Raw genomic sequence first — 16,256 nt, 5'->3', positions numbered from 1 at the left:
GGGCGCCGCAACTCTCACACTCAGGGCAGGGCCGATGGGGAGGTTATGGCTCTACCCTGTCACACACAGAGCAGGGGCCGTGGGGGGCGGGGGTTGGGGCGCTGCACCCTGTCACACACAGAGCGGGCCGATCAGGGGGTTGGGGTTCTGCACCCTGTCACACACAGAGCCGCAGGGCAATCAGGGGGTTGGGGAGCTCCCCCGTATCAGGCACAGAGCAGGGCTGATCAGGAGGTTGGGGCGCCTTCCCCTGTCACGAACAGAGCAGGGCGGATAGGGAGGTTGTGGCCCCGCCCCCTGTCACACACAGAGCCGCAGGGCGATCAGGGGGTTTGGGCGCTGCCCCCTGGCACGCTGATCCCAGTGCTGGGAGGCCTCTTGGCTCCGCTGATCCCGGTTCTCGGAGGCATATTACCCTTTTACTATATAGGACAGAGGCCTTGTGTATGGGTTGGGGCTGGCTGGTTTGCCCTGAAGGGTGTCCTGGATCAGGGTGGGGGTCCCCACTGGGGTGCCTGGCCAGCCTGGGTGAGGGGATGATGGCTGTTTGGAAGGGTCACACACCCTTCAGGGTGGGGGTCCCCACTGGAGTGCCTGGCCAGTCTGGGTGAGGGGCTGAGGGCTGTTTTCAGGCTGGCAGGTGACTGAAGCTCCCAACTGCTCCTTTTTCTCTTTTTTTCTTTAATTCTGGGTCAGCTTTAGCTCTGGCTCCAGCTCTGAGGCCTCTCCTGCTGAAAGCTGGTATCTGGTTTGTTTGGGTTCTATAATCGAAACAATGTATAACTCCAGCTCTGACATCCCGGCCGGCTGAAAGCAGGTTTCTGGGGTTTTGTTTAGCTTCTATATTTGTTACAATGTTTCAAACTGCAAGCTCAGAGGCCGGTAAGGCAGTCGGGGAACGTCGGAGTCCTCCGTCACTGAAGCAAGCAAGCCTCATGTTCGCTTCCAGCTGCCTGGCTGCTCTCCGCCATCTTTGCTGGCGGTTAATTTGCATATCTCCCTGATTAGCCAATGGGAAGTGTAGTGGTTGTATGCTAATTACCACGTTTCTCTTTTATTAGATAGGATATTGCATCTTCCAATCATGAACATGGGTGTTTCAAGCATCTCCTTCAGTTTCTCTAAGCCAGTGGTCGGCAAACTGGCTCGTGAGCTACATGCGGCTCTTTGGCCCCTTGAGTGTGGCTCTTCCACAAAATACCACGTGCGGGTGCGCACGTACAGTGTGATTGAAACTTCGTGGCCCGTGCGCAGAAGTCAGTATTTTGTGGAAGAGCCACACTCAAGGGGCCAAAGAGCCGCATGTGCCTCACAACCCCCAGTTTGCCGACCACTGCTCCAAGCAATACTTTGTAGTTCTTATTTTCTAGTTTGTGTGAGTTTTATTTTTTTAGTTTTTACTTTTCAGTTAAAGTTGACACTCGAGATTATTTTATACTACTAGCCCAGTGCATGAATTTGTGCACAGTGAAAGGAAATTAATTAGAAGAAACATTTTCATATCACTATTCGCCCTTTCTTTATAATAGAAATTTTAGCCAAATTCACGATCAACAATGACAGATCAAAACACATGTGTGCAATTGGCTCCAGGGAAAGCTTCATATGTATTGTTCATGCGTTACTAAACTTAACCTTTTCTACATATACAATAAACTTGCTTAATTAGATCTGCTTTCTGACTTAGCTAATTTTTTTCCAGCCCAGTGAAGCATGCACCTTCTCTTTCAGATAACTGTCAGCAACACAGCAGTAAATATCAACAGGAAGCAGATTATTATTGTAGACCACACAGGGAGAACAAGGGTAAAATATTTAACTGCAGCAGTGTTTGACTATATTCTGTGCAGTGAGAAAACTTGAAGTCATTTTCAGGGTCCACCATTTCTTACTTCTTTTCTTTCGGGTCAAGTTTCTAAGCTTTGTAAATCTCTGTTTTCCGGCTAATGACAAGAAAATAGGATTCCATCGAGTCTCCTGTCTACCTCCTCCAGGACTTCTGTGAGGATCAAATGAGATGAAGTACGGGAGAATGCTTCACAGACATTTGGTTACAGTGTAAAATGTTTCCACTTGTGCCCTAACTGGTTTGGCTCAGTGGATAGAGCGTTGGCCTGCGACTGAAGGGTCCCAGATTCGATTCCGGTCAAGGGCATGTACCTTGGTTGCCAGCACATCCCCAGTAGGGGTTATACAGGAGGCAGTTTATCGATGTTTCTCTCTCATCGATGTTTCTAACTCTCTATCTCTCTCCCTTCCTCTCTGTAAAAAATCAATAAGATATATTTAAAAAAAAATGTTTCCACCTGTGTTCCTGGGCTGAAGAAACTGCAAGGAGGCTAGTTGTTAGGGAGAGGAACCTGGCCGTTGCTACGTGATGTCATTACCCGGAGCCCACAGCGACCATTTTCAGGCTGTGCTGGGTTGTGGCCTGCATTTTGTGCCATGGGTCTTGGCAGTTTGCCGGGGTCCAGCCCCAGCGGGTCCAGGGGTCCCCAAAGGTGTGGACGGAGTCGGCGAAGAAGGAATGACACAGAGGCAGCGTTCAGTTGATCAGCAGCCTTGCCAGGATCTCTAGCCAGGATCTCCAGTGAAATTTTGGTTAGGATCTTTTGCCATGTTCTCTTGCTAGGTTCTGTCTCTAGGTTCTGAGGCCAGTTTCTGTCCAGGATCTTATCTCAGTCCAGGATCTTTTGCCATGTTCTCTCCAGCGAAGTTCTTCTGTCTGTAGGTTCTGTGTAGGTTCTGTCTTCTTGGCTCTCTTCTAAGTTCTGTCTCTTTCTGTCTTGTTACATCTGTATTTATAGCAGTTGATTCAATCCTATCAATCTCTATTACAAAGGTTAGGGTGTTTCTTATCTCCATTCCAGGGAGTAAAGATTATGTAGCTTAAGCATGATGGTTCCTAGTTAAAATGATTAATTACCCGCCTGGCACTTAGTTAAGGGGTTTTATTCCCTCCCTAACTTCAGGGGAAAATCCCTACCAGGGGAAACAACCTTTCTCAGAGACCTTGGTTAAAACACATAGTGCCAAGAAGGTGAGCAAACATATTAAGAACAGTATGCCATATATGCCAGGTCCCTTGAAACAGCAAGCATGGACCAGCTCCCGGCAAATTCCCCCTTTTTTATTTTTTAAAAGCAGGCATTAAAAACAAAAACCCAAATGCTCTCTTATATCCATTTTAAGAGTAGGATTGGCACTTTCCGCTATTACCTGAGTCCTGATCTATCATCCCAGGGAGAGCTTGCCAATCCTGCACTTTCCCAGGGTAGAAAGGCTGCAGTGGGGTTAAGGATAAGGCTCCTTGGGCCTACCTTCTCCCATGCCATTACATTTACCTTTCCTTCCTCAGAAAAGCATGGACATACTTGCCGGGAGCCGGTCCATCCTTGCTGTTTCAAGGGACCTGGCATATATGGCATACGGTTCTTAATATGTTTGCTCACCTTCTTGGCGCTGTGTTTTAACCAAGGTCACCTCTCCGAGAAAGGTTGAATCCCCAGGTAGGGATTTTCCCCTGAAGTTAGGGAGGGAATAAAACCCCTCAACTAAGTGCCAGGCGGGTAATTAATCACTTCAACTACGAACAATCATGCTTAAACTACATAATCTTTTCTCCCTGGAATGGAGATAAGAAACGCCCTAACCTTTGTAATAGAGATTGATAGGATTGAATCAACTGGTATAAATACAGTTGTAACAAGACAGAAACACTCAGAACTTAGAACACAGAATTCAGAAGACAGAACTCAGAACACAGAACTGAGAACACAGGGCTTGGAAGACAGGACCAAGAGAGACAGAGCCTAGGCACAGAACCTACACAGAACGTTCTCTACGGACAGAAGAACTTCGCTGGCGAGAGCATGCCGGAGGATCCTGGACAGGGACTGGCCTCGGAGCCTGGAGGTGGAGCCTGGCGAGAGAGCATGGCAGGGGATCCTGGACTGAACCTGACTGCGGAGATTGGCAGGAGAGCCTGACTAGAACCTGGTGACTGGACCTGCCTGGAGAACCTATAGAACCTGGCAATAGAACCAGGCAAGAGAACCCAACCATGCTGATTAACTGAACGCCGCCTCTGTGTCATTCCTTCTTCGCCGACTCCGTCCACACCTTTGGGGACCCCTGGACCCGCTGGGGTTGGACCCCGGCACATACTTCTTGTATAAAACGTTCTGTCTGACTGGGAGTAACCTTAATTCCTCTGCTAGCAAGCATATATGTTAAAAGGTCAATACAGAGTCTTTTTTCTTGAGACTCAGTATGGCACATCTTCTTAATCGAAAGATCAATACAGAGTCTTTTTTCTTTAGACTCAGTATGGCACATCTTCTTAATCTAAAGATCAATACAGAGTCTTCTTTCTTTGGACTCAGTATGGCACATCTTCTCAATCTAAGTTCTGTACTATCCACCTTCTTACCCTACTTATCTTCTATAAGGAGGTCTGCAGTACCCTGGTGGAGTCCTATCCGTCCCGAGCGTGGGGGTTCTCAATGGGGGAATCCTGTTCCAGGGGTTCCCAAAGGTGTGGACAGAGTTGGCGAAGACTATCCACCTTCTTCCTATGGTGGAGTCCTATCCGTCCCGAGTGCGGGGGGACTTACCTAAGGGAACCCTGTTCGGGCGCCAGATGCCGGGGTCCAACCCCAGCGGGTCCAGGGGTCCCCAAAGGTGTGGACGGAGTCGGCGAAGAAGGAATGACACGGAGACAGCGTTCAGTTGATCAGCAGCCTAGCCAGGATCTCCAGCCAAGTTCTGGTCTCGATCTCCAGAGAGGTTTTGCTTCAGATCTCCAGCCAGGTTCAGTCACCAGGTTCTAGTCAGGTTCTCTTGCCATGTTCTATAGTCAGGTTCAGTCCAGGATCTTTTGCCATGCTCTCTCCAGCGAAGTTCTTCTGTCTGTAGGTTCTGTGTAGGTTCTGTCTGTAGGTTCTCTCTTGGTCCTGTCTTCTAAGTCCTGTCTCCTAAGTTCTGTGTTCTAAATTCTGTCTGTTGTTGTCTTGTTGCATCTGTATTTATACCAGTTGATTCCAATCCTATCAATCTCTATTCCAAAGGTTAGGGCGTTTCTTATCTCCATTCCAGGGAGTAAAGATTATGTAGCTTAAGCATGATTGTTTGTAGTTAAAATGATTAATTACCCGCCTGGCACTTAGTTAAGAGGTTTTATTCCCTCCCTAACTTCAGGGGAAAATCCCTACCTGGGGATTCAACCTTTCTCGGAGAGGTGACCTTGGTTAAAACACAGCGCCAAGAAGGTGAGCAAACATTAAGAACCGTATGCCATATATGCCAGGTCCCTTGAAACAGCAAGCATGGACCGGCTCCCGGCAGCAGTTGGCTGTGATTTGGTGTGGTATCGCTCTGGGGTGGTGGCGGGGCCTGTGTCCCACTTGGGGGAAGCTGAGTGTTGGTTTGTTGGCGCCAGGTCCGTGGGATTGGCCAGTGTGCGTCATGACAGCTCCTGCATTAAGTGTCTGCCCTCTGGTGGTCAGTGCATGTCATAGCGACCGGTCAGAGGGTAGGAGGAATAGAGCATATTAGCCTTTTATATATATAGCTTAGTTTCAGGTTCACAGTATAGTGGTCAGGCATCCATGTAATTCATCAAGTGTTCTCCCCAGTAGCTCCAACACCATATATAGTTATTACAATAGTATTAACCATATTCTCTAATGCTGTATTTTATATTCCTTTGTTGATGTAAGAAACATCCAAACCTGTAGAGAATTTTTATGAGTTTACTTGTGCCAGACTGAGGACAATTGCTCGGAAGCAAAAGCTCAACAGATTGAAAAAATGCTTTAGAGAATGGCAGTTTTGTAGCTTATTTTATAAAATAGAATCAAAGAAGATGTAAGGAGGTTTACATGAAATCGTTTGGTGGTAGATTAAGGGGGTGGGAGAAAGCCAAGTGGAGAAATCCCTGGGATTGGATAAAAAGTAAAATGGAGAGACACATACATCTTTTTCACTAATGAATATAGGATAGTTAATATTCATAGCACGTAGAGATGGTATGGGGGAACAAGTTAACAGTGATGGGGGTCTCAGAGTCTGTTTGTCTTGTGCTCTGGTGCAGAGGGCGTGCTCTGAAGGGTCAGGAAAAGGAGAGAGATTACTCTGACATTTCGAAAGCATGTTTTCTTAGATGCAAAAACACAATAGGTAGTCTCACTTACTATAAAGATTGATAAGGAAGTTGCAGGCCTAGGACATGACTACCCATCATGACCCACTTTTAGTTAGGAATTTTTATGTGCAGACCATTCTATGTGGTTACATTTGGTCTCTGAGTTTGTAGAGCCTGCCATGCTGGCCTCCCCTGAGCTTGTCACCTTTAGTATATGGGCCCTCTTTCGTCCACACAAGTAACTACTTTGTAACTACCAATTTGTACTAATTAATTCACTCTTTTACCCAGTTCCCCAAACCCCTTCCCAACTGACAACCATCAATTAGTTTGTTCTCTGTACCATTTTTAGTGAGCCCCTTGTGATTTTAATGTCCCTAGTATTTTTGGCAGCTAGAATTAAATAATTTAATTCTTAATTAGGCCTTTGTTCACATGCTAAAGTCCCTTCCTGCTCAACTTTTGTTCTTAGGAATGTAGTCATTAAGTTGCTGATGTCTCCTTCAGAAGGAGGGGTAACTTCTCCTTGTTAAGCAGGAGAATTTATGAGAATTTGTTTTATGGAAGGAATGTGTCTCTTTAAAGAAGCTGTGACCAGCTGCTTACACCAGGAAGTCTCCTAGTAATCAAGAAAATGATTTACTGCATACAGACCGAGTGCAGCCCAGCATAAAGTTCCTGCTATTTTCCCATCCTTTCTCCCCTTTAAAAACTCTTTTGCTTGCTCTGGAACTTTGGAGATGGTCTTTAGACATTAGTCTGCTTTCTTTCCAGTCTTCTGGCTTTCTGAATGAAGCAACTTTTCTTTTCTACCAAGCACTTGTCTCTCAGTATTGGTTTTCGATTGGTGAGCAGCCGAACTTGGGTTTTTTGGTAACACTTTGAGTCTGTGTCAAGTTTTATTTGTCTCTTCTTTCGTTAAATTTATCTTTAAATGTTTTATTCTTTTTGATGCTACTCAGAATGCAATATTCTGAATTTCATTTTTGGATAGCTTATTGGTAGTTGTAGAAATACAATTGATTTGTGGGTTTTAATCCATGTATCCTATTACTTCCTCAACTTCTTTGTTAGTTGTAGTTTTGTTGGGGATTCCTTAGGATTTTCTGCATATAGGATCCTATTGTTACAGAATTTACCAGGCGACTGGAAAATACACAACGAATACTCGGGGATTCAGGAAAAACCCTTTCTTTAAAGCAGCGCTGCTACCTCAGGGGATTCTAAGATCCAAAGCTTGAACAACCAGTACAATGAGATCACCCCTATATATATTTCTAAATTCTTTCCTTACTTCCGGGCTTTTGTGGTGGGCTTTCACAGCCTCTCCTGAATCACTTAGAATGGGGAAGTTAGATTGTATCTAAATGCCTGGCCTGGGTGGCACCAGCAACTCCCACTCTGGCCAAGATGCCAGATTCCCTGCCCGTGGCCCCTGCAAACTGGGAGCACCCAGGAAAACAGACTATTGCCTAAGGAAGGGGCAGTGACTTAATTATAGGCTAACAAAACTGCACTAGGACACCGGTCACTGGCACAGATTCAGATTGCTAGTCCCCCCCCCCCCAGGTTGCCCCCTATATTCCTCCTTACTATCACCAGCAAGTAAGAACAATTTTACTTCTTTTCTAATTTCATTTACTCCCCCCCCCCCCCCCCCCCTTATTTACTGCCTAGGACACCTATAATTTTGAATAGAAGTAGTGAAAAGGTTTTACTCTTAGGCATTATTGTAGCCACAGGTTTTTGTTTTGTAGATTTCCTTTGTTAGGTTAAATGAGTTTCTTTTTATTCTTACCTTTTTGAAAGTTTAAAGTCTAGAATGTGCTTTAAATTTTCATGTTTATTGAGCTAATTATATAGTTTTACTTTTTAAATTCAATATATTGAACTACATTGATTGGTTTTTAAATTCTGAAACAGGACTACTTTTCTGGGGTAAACCCTGTTTTGTCAAGATGATTAGGTAGGGCTCTAGCTGGTTTTGCTCATTGGATAGAGCGTCGGCCTTCGTACTGAAGGGTCCTGGGTTCGATTCCGGTCAAGGTTGCAGTCTCGAATCCCAGTAGGGGGCATGCAGGAGGCAGCCTATCAATGATTCTCTCTTATCATTGATGTTTCTATCTCTCCCTCTCTCTTCCTCTCTGAAATTAAAAAAAAAAAAAAAAAAGATACGAGTTAGGAAGTTAGACATGAGCAGCTGGGGTTGGGCCTACCATGGGTTCCTGAACAACATTGCCTTAAAACAACTCTCTATGGGTGGCCTAGCAGACTGGCAGTTCTTTGCACAGGCTCAGAGGAAAATGACATGACCTCAATACCAATATGACCTTATTAGGGCCTGGACTATTAATAATAAAATTCGCATTTTGGTTTTAACACCCCCTCCACCTCAGGTCCCTCCTGGTCCCTTAGGTTTTTCTGTATACATTAGGGGTAAGGGGATGCCCAGAAAAATATAGCTCCTGTCAATCATCCCTGAATGCAAATGAAAGGCTCCACTCAGAAAATCCCTCTTTTAAACCCAGGAGTTGGGGGCCATTCTCCCTCTCCCTCGCCCGCTCCCCCGCTCTCCCGCCATGCTCCCCTGCTCCCCTACTCTCATGTGTGCTCTACCTCCAAGGACTGAAAGAACCAAGCAGAAACACCCCCTCCTCCCTCTTCAAGGACGAAGCAGAGACACACTAACCTCCCCCTCCTCTATCTTGTCTTGCAAGGCTGGGCCCTCAGCCCAAGCCCCCTCCTTTTCTGAGTGACCACAAGAATGCCAGTATTGACCTAACTCCCCCAACCACCACCTGAGTGGACCAATAAAGCTCCAGGAATGCAGCTAAGGTCCTAATAAGGCTATAGTGGGGGACGGCTCTAACCTTCAGAATGTGCTGGTCACTTCCTGACCCTTATGCTGTAAAACCCTGACCTAAATGACCAATCCCTGTAACACACGTCACCCCCTAAGCCTACCCAAATAACTAGCCCTATATACCCTTTGTTCTCCTGGGATACGCTCTCTCGCCTTACTGCTGCATCAGACAGGCTGGGAGCCAATCCTAGGATTGATTAAAGACTCCTTGCTTTTGCATCGGAAGAGGCTCCCTGGTGGATTTTTGGGGACCCCCGAACTCTGGGCACAACAGGACCATGCCCATGACATTCCCTTAGGCACATATCCCCCAACCTCTAAGGGACCTCATGAGACTTGCAATCGGGGGAGAAAAGGGCAGTTGCAGCTCTTTCTGGGCTAACCCCCTGAACCTGTCTCCAAGGCCCTTTTTCTCTGACTTTCCAGTGAGCTAATACAGCCCAGCCTTTGTCTCTCAACTGGAATATAAGTAGCCCAGTCATTTTCTCTCTCTCTCTCTCTCTCTCTCTCTCTCTCTCTCTCTCTCTCTCTCTCTCCCTCTCTTCCTCCCTCCCTCCCTTTTGTCTGGCCTGTTCCTCATTTGGAATGTATCTTCCATAAACCCATTTTGCTTTACTTTCATTTTCGTTGACCTTAAAATCTTTTCTACTATGACAAAAAGAACCAAGGTCCTGTTAACATAAAAACATTCAAATCTGTAAAGAATTTTTGTGAGTTTATTTGAGCCAAACTGTCGACAATTGCCAGGAAGCAGAACCTCAATGGACTGAGATAATGCTCTGGAGAATGGCAGGTTACATCTTGATTTATACATTGCAATCAAAGGAAGGGACATAGGTGGATTACATGAAATTCATTGGTGATAGACTAGAGAGGCGGGAAAAAGCAAAGCGGGGAAACCCCTGGGATTGGATAAAAAGTAAAATGATAGACACATACTTAGGTGGGTGCAGGAACAATTAACATGATAACAATGTAGGAATTTGTGGCATCTGTCCTGGTGCCCAGGCACATTAAGTTGTGCCCCAAGGGGTCCAAAAAAAGGGAAGTTACAAATTACCCAGACACTTCAAGGGTATCCTATATAATAAAAAGCCTAATATGCAAATCAACTGAACTGCAGGACGACTGGTTGCTATGATGACCACCAGGGGGCAGATGCTCAATGCAGGAGCTGCCCCCAACTTGCAGGCCCCAGGCCAGCCATGGCAGGTACCAGCAGGGACACCGCCAGTCACCCGGTAGAGGGAGTCAACCGGTGGTAGTGGTGGGGGCAGGGCCAGCAAGAGGGGGGCGCCAGGTCACCCAAGGCAGGTGCCAGCAGGGGCCCCCAATGTCCCCACCGGTCCCCCCCTGATCGGCCCTCATCACCGGCCAGACCTAGGGACCTTACCCATGCATGAATTTCACTCATCAGGCCTCTAGTCTATATAATAAAAGCCTAAGCGACCATTACAGCGGAACAACGAGAACCACCGGTCGCTATGATATGCACTGAGTACCAGGGGGCAGACGCTCAATGCAGGAGCTGCCCCCTGGTGGTCAGTGCACTCCCACAGGGGGAGCGCTGCTCAGCCAGATGATGGGCTCATGGCTGGCGAGTGCAGCAGTGGTGGCAGGAGCCTCACCTACCTTCATGGCAGTGCTAAGGAGCAGTGAGCCGAGCGGTAAGGAGCCTGCTGCTAAGGAGCAGCAAGTCGAGTGGTAAGGAGCAAGCAGGTGGGTAGTAAGGAAGGAGGGATCCTGGATTATGAGAGGGCTGTCCGCCTGCCGGCATGTGGACATCCCCTGAGTGGTCCCGGACTGCAAGAGGTTGCATGCCAGGCTGAGGGACCTCTCCCCCCCCCCCCCCACCTCCAGTGCACGAATTTTGTGCACTGGGCCTCTAGTGTTATTATAGATACTAAAAGACAGATATACTCAGTTAAAGTAAAGGTTTACCTTGTCAGGGAAGATACTGGCCTAGGATGTAACTACCCAACATAATTCCTTTTAGTTAAAGTTTAATTTCAGACCATCTTTTGTGGTTACTTTAGGTCTCTGAGTCTGCAAGACTGCCATGCAGACCTTCCCTGACAATGGGGTAATGTCAGGTTAGCGTTTGGTCGCATTCATCCACAGTCCCACCTGGTAATTAAGACACATTACCCTATTCATACATTGTTGGATTGAATTTGCTAAGATTTTGTTAAGAATGGTTACATTTACTTTCATGAGGGAGATCAATTTGTACTTTTCTTACATCTTTGTGAGGTTTTATTACGATTGTGGCCTAATTCATTAAAATGAGGTGGAAAGTAATATCTCTTCAGTTTTCTGAAATAATATTTGCAGAATCCATATTATTTTATTCTTATACTAGTGGCCCGGTGCACAAAATTCATGCACATTAAAAGGGAATTAGAGGAAATATTTTAATATTGCTATTTGCCCTTTCTCTATAATAGAATTGTCAGAGATGAAAGAAAATTAGTAAAATGCATATGAAAATCTTCCTCCTGTCAGAGTCTAGGGCACAACACAGGACCCAGAGTCAAGTTCCCGCCCACTCATGTGCACCTCGAAATCACATGAGACCCAGACCCAGCCGGCCCCACCCCCGTTGGGCTAGATCCAGACCCGGTCGGTCCCACCCTTGTCAAGCCCCGCCGGGCAGGGTCGCAGCCTCAGGTTCCCTAGCCCAGCGCCTGGGCGGGGGTCACAGCCTGAAGTCCCCCAGCTCGGGCCGTGGTGGGTGGCGCTCCTTGAGGTCCCCCATCAAGCCCCGCTGGGAGGAGGGTGCAGACTCAGGTCCCCCGTCAAGCCCTGCTGGATGCGGGGGCATGGCCTGAGGTCCCCTGTTAAGCCCCAAGGGGGGGTGGTGTCGGAAGGGCACAGCCTCAGGTCCCTGCTGATTGCTTGTTAAGGCTCGTTATGGATTCTGGATGTCCTGGTTGGTGTGCCCTGCCTGTGGTCTAGGCTTCTTTTCTCTCCCAGAAAGCCTTCCTCACCCTTGGACTGCCACTCCCGAAAGCTAGGCCAGCTCCTCTCATAACCCCGCCCTTTCTACCAGTCTCAAGGTGGTTTCTGCCCTTTCATGTTTAAAAATCTCTTCAGCCAGTTTTCAGCTGACATTTTAGGGTGAATATTCCCCAATTTAGTACTAATTCCAGCTAGATTCTAGGAAGAAGTGGGAAAGATTGGCTTACTCCGCCACCATCTTCCAACGCCCCTTTTAAAGTGAATTTTAACCATAAATCAGTGGCCTGTAATGGCTATTTTCAAGGTTGTATTGAGTGCTCTTTAAATGTTTGGTACAATTTACTTTTGCAGCCTATGCATTTGAACATTTATTTTGAGGGGGGTTTTTATTTACTGATTCAATTTTCTTGCTCAGATTTCCTATTTATGATTTAGTGTTGGTTAAGTGTTTCTTGGAATTTATCCATTTCATCAAAGTTATGTAATTTGTTGGTGTAGAACTGTTCATAGGAGTTTCATGTTTGGGGGGCTTTTTTTGTTTGTTTTTTTGGTTTTCATTGTCATGTCTCCTTTATCATTTTTAAGTGTAGTTATTTGATCCTTTTTTTTTGGCAAGCTAGAGGTCTCTCAAATTTTTTTAATTTTCAAATAACTCTTTTCTAGCCAATGTGACTCAGTAGTTGAACGTTGACCTATGAACTAAGAGGTCACAGTACAATTCCCTCAGGGCACATGCCCATGTTGTGGGCTCAGTCCCCGGTGGAGAGCATGCAGAAGGCAGCCAGTCAATGATTCTTTTTTTTTTTTTTTCTTTGCTTAAAGTATTACAAAGGGTATTACATATGTCTCCTTTTTCCCCCCCCACCCTTGAAAATCCCCTGGCCTGCCCTACCCCCCAGTGTCTTGTGTCCTTTGGTTATGCTTATATGCATGTATACAAGTCCTTCAGTTGATCTCTTACCACCCCCCACCCCCCCTCACCGTGCCCCCCAACCCTCCTGGGCCTTCCTGCTGTAGTTTGACAATCTCTTCGATGCTGCTCTGCCTCTGTATCTATTTTTGTTCACCTGTTAATAATGGCCTTATTATCCATAAATGAGTGAGATCATGTTATTTTTCTTTCATTGACTGGCTTATTTCACTTAGCATAATGCTCTCCAGTTCCATCCATGCTGTTGCAAATGGTAAGAATTCCTTCTTTATTACAGCAGCATAGTATTCCATTGTGTAGATGTACCACAGTTTTTTGATCCATTCATCTACTGATGGGCACTTAGGCTGTTTCCAAATCTTAGCTATGGTAAATTGTGCTGCTATGAACATAGGGGTGCATATATCCTGTCTTATTGGTGTTTCTATTTCTTGGGATATATTCCTAGAAGTGGGATCACTGGGTCAAATGGGAGTTGCATTTTTAACTTTTTGAGGAAACTCCAAACTGTCTCCCAAAATGGCTGCACCAGTCTGCATTCCCACCAGCAGTGTACGAGTGTTCCCTTTTCTCCGCATCCTCTCCAGCACTTGTCGTTTGTTGATTTATTGATGATAGCCATTCTGGCAGGTGTGAGATGATACCTCATTGTTGTTTTGATTTGCATCTCTCGGATGATTAGTGACTTTGAGCATGTTTTCATATGTCTCTTGGCTTTCTGAATGTCCTCTTTTGAAAAGTGTCTATTTAGGTCCTTTGCCCATTTTTGGATTGGATTGTTTATCTTCCTTTTGTTAAGTTGTATGAGTTCTCTATAAACGTTGGAGATTAAACCCTTATCAGTGATAACATTGGCAAATATGTTCTCCCATCCAGTGGTCTTTCTTGTTGTTTTGTTGATGGTTTCTTTTGCTGTGCAGAAGCTTTTTATTTTGATGTAGTTCCACTTGTTTATTTTCTCTTTAGTTTCCAATGCCCTAGGACAGTGATGGCGAACCTTTTGAGCTAGGCGTGTCAGCATTTTGAAAAACCCTAACCTAACTCTGGTGCCGTGTCACATATAGAAATTTTTTGATATTTGCAACCATAGTAAAACAAAGATTTATAGTTTTGATATTTATTTCATATATTTAAATGCCATTTAACAAAGAAAAATCAACCAAAAAAATGAGTTCGCCTGTCACCTCTGACATGCATATCATAGGTTCGCCATCACAGCCCTAGGAGCTGTATCAGTAAAGAAATTGCTTTGGCATATGTCTGAGATTTTGTTGCCTTTGGATTCCTCTAGTATTTTTATGGTTTCCCATCTTACATTTAAGTCCTTTATCCATTTTGAGTTTATTTTTGTGTATGGTGTAAGTTGGTGATCTAGTTTCATTTTTTTGCATGTATCTGTCCAATATTCTCAACACCATTTATTGAAGAGACTGTCTTGACTCCATTGTATGTTCTTGCCTCCTTTGTCAAATATTAATTGAGCATATTGGTTTGGGCCGATTTCTAGGTTCTCTATTCTATTCCATTGATCTATATGTCTGTTCTTATGCCAGTACCAGGCAGTTTTGAGAACAGTGGCTTTGTAATACAGCTTGATATCTGATATTGAGATCCCACCTACTTTGTTCTTCTTTCTCAGGATCACTGGAGCTATTCGGGGTCTTTGTTATTCCAGATGAATTTTTGGAGAGTTCGTTCTAGGTTTGTGAAATATGCTGTTGGTATTTTAATGGGAAGTGCGTTGAGTTTATAGATTGCTTTGGGTAGTATGGACATTTTAATGATGCTGATTCTATGAATCCATGAACATGGTATGTTCTTCCATCTGTTTATGTCTTTCTCTATCTCTTTTTTCAGTGTCCTGTAGTTTTTCGCTTGTAAATCTTTTACCTCCTTATTAAATTTATTCCTAGGTATCTTAATTATTTTGGTGTGATGGTAAATGGGATTGCTTTTTTCGTCTCTCTTTCTGTAAGTTCACTATTGGTGTATAGAAATGCCATAGATTTCTTAGTGTTAATTTTGTATCCTGCTACAGTGCTGAATTCATTTATTAAGTCTAATAGTTTTTTGATGGAGTCTTTAGGGTTTTTTATGTACAATATGTCATCTGCAAATAAGGACAGTTTTCTTCTTTTCCAATTTGGATGCCTTTTATTTCTTCTTATCTAATCGCAATGGCTAATACTTCCCAGTACTATGTTGAACAGGAATGGTGAGAGTGGGCATTCCTGTCTGCTGGAGACCAAGATCAACAGTAATTGATATAAATGTGAGGAGTCTGGCAGAAGGCTGACCAGGAATCCTTTTGATATTCACAGGGTGAATATCTACATTTTATTTATTTATTTATTTATTTATTTAATATATTTTATTGATTTTTTACAGAGAGGATGGGAGAGAGATAGAGAGTTAGAAACATCGATGAGAGTGAAACGTCGACCAGCTGCCTCCTGCACACCTCCTACTGGGGATGTGCCCGCAAACCAAGGTATATGCCCTTGACTGGAATCGAACCTGGGACCTTTCAGTCCGCAGGCTGATGCTCTATCCACTGAGCCAAACCGGTTTCGGCGAATATCTACATTTTATTACCTGCTGCTGACTCAATAGCCTAAAGCAAACTCCCCAAAGACCTGGCAATCTTACTGTTTGCTAAACATTACCATTGATATGTCTGTTTGCATTTCTAAAGGCAATTGTGTATTCTAGCTAATAAAAGCAGCTGGGAAAGGAGCAACAGGGTGAACTTGACTTCTTTAGTTGGGTTATTCTCTGGTTCCCCCGGTAATTATAAAAATTAATATTCCGTCTTGTGTATCATTTGCGCGTCAGCCCTCCCTCCAAGTCTTGAACCCGCGAAAACCATGCTGGCGGTGGACTCTCACTATTGGCTTCCGAAACAAGGAACTTGAAGGTAAAGGATTCGCCAGAGCGGTAACATATCATCCGACCTGGTGGTGGAAGTTTAACTGCGTGCAAAATTCACATCAGCTGCAGATCTGTAAGTGCTCGAGTGATTTCTTTTGTTTCAACCAGATCAAAATGGGGCAGAATTTGTCAAGAGAGGAGAGACTTTCCTATAGACTTCTGACTTGCTTATTAAAGGATAAGGGAGTTGCAGTTTCAGAAGATCTTGTTTTACAGTTTCTAAAGTTTATTATAGAATATAATCCATGGTTTTCTGATGAGGGTACATTGGATATTGAATGTTGGGAATGGGTAGGTCAGAACTTGAAAGAAGCTCAACAGCAGGGGAAAAAATTGCCCCCAAATTGTTTCTCCTTGTGGGAAACGGTATTGCATTTGCTAGAGCCTTTCAAAAAAGAAAGACCTCCTCCCGTTGCACCCTCCAC

At 44.9% G+C, this 16,256-nt stretch overlaps 1 long non-coding RNA gene across 1 annotated transcript in view; it reads left to right on the top strand.

Annotated features, from left to right (window-relative positions):
- LOC132224177 (uncharacterized) overlaps window positions 1–15,922 on the top strand; it is a 50,460-nt gene extending 34,538 nt beyond the window's left edge. The window contains exon 3 of the long non-coding RNA XR_009450613.1: window positions 15,736–15,922. This is a non-coding gene — a long non-coding RNA (uncharacterized LOC132224177). The remainder of the gene's footprint in view (window positions 1–15,735) is intronic.
- Window positions 15,923–16,256: the final 334 nt, after the last annotated feature.

This window comes from Myotis daubentonii, chromosome X, assembly GCF_963259705.1.
Source record: "Myotis daubentonii chromosome X, mMyoDau2.1, whole genome shotgun sequence".
In the NCBI taxonomy this organism is placed as follows: domain Eukaryota; kingdom Metazoa; phylum Chordata; class Mammalia; order Chiroptera; family Vespertilionidae; genus Myotis; species Myotis daubentonii.
This window is presented reverse-complemented; position numbering and strand designations above follow the sequence as displayed.